Here is a 3520-nt window from a genome sequence, read left to right as displayed (position 1 = left end):
TCCTGCTTGCATTCTTTTATCCTTAACCATTCTCAAAAAAGTTTATCAATTTCGTTGGTCTTTTCAAAGAACGACGTATTTGAATTTGTTATTTTTTCTTCTTTTTTGTTCATTTTGTTTTCTATTTCATCTTTTATCTTCTCCCCAGGCCCTTTTGGTTTTTTTCTTTACCTCATGAGTACAAAGCTCCTTTGCTTTTTATTGTCTACTAACAAAATTATTTAGGGCTATAAAGTTTCTTCTTAGAACAATTTTTCAGTGTTGCTATGTTTTGATTAAAGATAATTACAAGTCCCAGTTTTCTAAACAATCAAAGGCAAACTACTGTGGTCACATATGTCAAAAAACAGAGACAGACAAACTGAAACAGAAAACCAAGACGCATTAGGACATTTAAAGTAATGTACAGTAAAAGATAAGCGTGTTTTATGAGTGGAGCATATGTATGCAACGAGAGCCCAGGTCAGGAATAATTGTCATAGTGACTATCTAAAACCCTCTCACACTGGGCCACAAATCTGCAGTCATATTGACAATACCAATACAAGGCTAGTTTTTGGTCTGTTGGAACAGAAAATAAAACCTTCCTAGCATAATCAGGAGAGTATTGGTTAAAAGTTCATTCAATAGGCAGAAATATGGTTAAGCGATCAAAGCACTGTCTTTGTCAGCTTGGGCTGCCATAACAAAATACCATAGACTAGATGATTTACACAACAGGAATTTATTTCTCACAGTTCTGGAGACTGGAAGTCCAATATCAAGGTGCCAGCAGGGTCAGGTTATGGTGAGGGCTCTCTCCTGGGTTGTAGATGGCCACCTTCTCACTATGTCCTCAACAGGGCTTTTCCATGGTGCATGCAAGTGAAGAGAGACAGAGCGAGGAAGCAAGCTCTCTGGTGTCTCTTCTTACAAGGGCTCTAATCCCATCTTGAGGGCCCACCCTCATGACCTCATCTGCACCTAATTACCTCCCAGGGCCCCATCTCCAACTACCATCACATTGGAGGTTAGGGCTTCAACTAAGGAATTTTAGGGAGGACATACTCAGTCACCAAATTGGCAGGCACCAAATTGACAAACAATACTGCAGAATGATATGCCTATTTTTGTTTGTCTAATTAACCTTCTTACTCTGCTTTCACCAAATTCCATTAATTATATTCCTCTAAGATAAGATGAAATTCAGAGACACCAACATTTATTTTTGTTGTGGTAGCATTGGTTTATAACATTTTATAAATTTTAGGTGTACATCATTTACTTCTATTTCTGCATAGATTACATCATGTTCACCACCAAAATACTAATTACAACCCATCACCACACACATGTGCCTAATCATTCCTTTCACCCTCCTCCCTCCCCTCTTCCTCTCTGGTAACCCCCAATCCAATCTCTGTCTCTTTGTGTTTGTTTGTTGTTGTTTTTATCTTCCACTTACAAGTGAGATCAAACAGTATTTGACCTTCTCCCTCTGACTTATTTCACTTAGCATAATACCCTCAATGTCCATCCATGTTGTCACAAATGGCTGGATTTCATCATTTCTTATGGCTGAGTAGTGTTCCATTGTGTATATACATCACATCTTCTTTATCTGTTCATCTCTTGATGAGCACTTAGGTTGCTTCCAAGTCTTGGAATACCAACATTTTTTGGAGTAGAAAACAAACACTAGTGTGGTGTTCTTGAATGCTGAGAGCCATCCCATGGTTAACAAGAGATAAGCCATCTTTAGATTCCTCTTCTCAATTCAGTTCATACGACCGCCTACAGACTTTTATTAAGTCTTCCTGACAAGCTTAGAAGAACAGAAAAGTGGAGAAAAATGTATTTTGTATAGTCTGCCCCCAGAAGCTTCAAAGTTACAGAAATTCTACTCACAGTGGGTGACTATGAAAGCCTTTTCAGAAGTATGTGTGCTGCCCTTCCAAAAAAGAAAAAGTAAGACCCCCAGCCTGTGGTTTCTCTCCACACTCTGTGAGGTGGAAGGCGCCTGCTCTGCCTCTGATTATAACATTTAAACCTAGAGGGCTGGCAGCAGAATTCTATGCACCATTTAGCACGTTGATGCTGAACTGAATTCAGAGAAAAGAAAATGTCTCTGCCAGTCTGGCGTTGCTGCTGACAAGGAGGAATATTGATTGGGGTGATGACAGTTCTCCTGGTTCAGCTCCTCATACTGGGAGGCTCTACCCCAGTCTTTCTAAATTGTGATTACCTTCCGTGCTGCTCAAGACTCTGTCTCAACCGGGTCAGATAAAAGAATGAAAAGTTTTCCTAAAACCAAACCTAAAGCATGAGTGAGTAGCTGTTTGTAGGGTTCACATGTTGTCCTTTCACTCTCTTGAGTTTATAGAAGGGACTTTTACTCCGGTTGTCTAGTGCTGCTGGACGCAGGGAAGCTTGCAGCGATGGTCCAGTCTGGTTTTTGTGACATCACAGCACCAGGCTTGATTATCACGATGCATGACCTGTCATGTTGAGTTTTGTTCCGGATAATCTGGACTTTGCAATCATTTAATGATTCATTCAGGTAAATTTAAGCCAGGCTGCTTAGATTTGAATCCTCAATCTCCTCCTTATTTGTTTGGCAAGTTACTTAACCTCACTGTGTCTAAGTTTGCTCAGCTGTAAAACAGGGACAAAATAGAACTCAATGGGGTTGTTGTGACATTCAAGCACGTGGAACAAAGCCTACCTAGCCCGTAGTGAACACTGGGTAAGCATTAGCTATTGTTACTGTTCCATCATGCTAAGCATACCCAGGGTCTCCTCTAGTGAATAGCACCTCAACCCATTAATGGTGCCTAGATGAAAAAAAGGAAAGGATTATGTAATTCAGCATATTTATTAAATTTCTATACCCATCCTCCTAATATATTTCAACAACTCGTATGTTTTAAACAAAACTTCAATGAGAACCCAATTTACATAGTTAATTTACATATTCAACTCCTGATTTTTTACTGGCAAATATTGTCCAAAAAACAATTAGAGTTCCTTTTGTATGCACCACTGGTTTAGGGATTATATATGTATGTATATATTTATAAAAGTACAATAAAGTAAAATCACCCATAATTACACCTATAATCTCCCCCACCAACTCTAAGCTCTTAGTAACCGCTATTGAAAATTTGGTGTGGGGGCCGGCCCGGTGGCGTAGTGGTTAAGTGCTCGCTCTGCTACGTTGCCCCAGCATTCGCAAGTTCAATCCCAGGTGCACACCGTCACACCACTTGTCAAGCCATGCTGTGGCGGCGTCCCATATAAAGTAGAGGAGGACGGGCACGGATGTTAGCCCAGGGCCAATCTTTCTCGGCAAAAAGAGGAGGATTGGCAACAGATGTTAGCTCAGGGCTGATTTTCCTCACAAAAAAAATTAAATTAAATTAAAAAAAATAATTTGGTGTGAATTCTTCCTGAACTTTTCCCTGTGTTTGCAACAGACATTGTTACACACTCAATATACACACAAATATATAGATACATATATATGTATACATTTACAACG

The sequence above is a fragment of the Diceros bicornis genome, chromosome 8 (assembly GCF_020826845.1).
Source record: "Diceros bicornis minor isolate mBicDic1 chromosome 8, mDicBic1.mat.cur, whole genome shotgun sequence".
NCBI classification, from domain to species: Eukaryota; Metazoa; Chordata; class Mammalia; order Perissodactyla; family Rhinocerotidae; genus Diceros; species Diceros bicornis.
The sequence above is the reverse complement of the archived record's forward strand: the minus strand, read 5'-3'. Positions refer to the sequence as shown.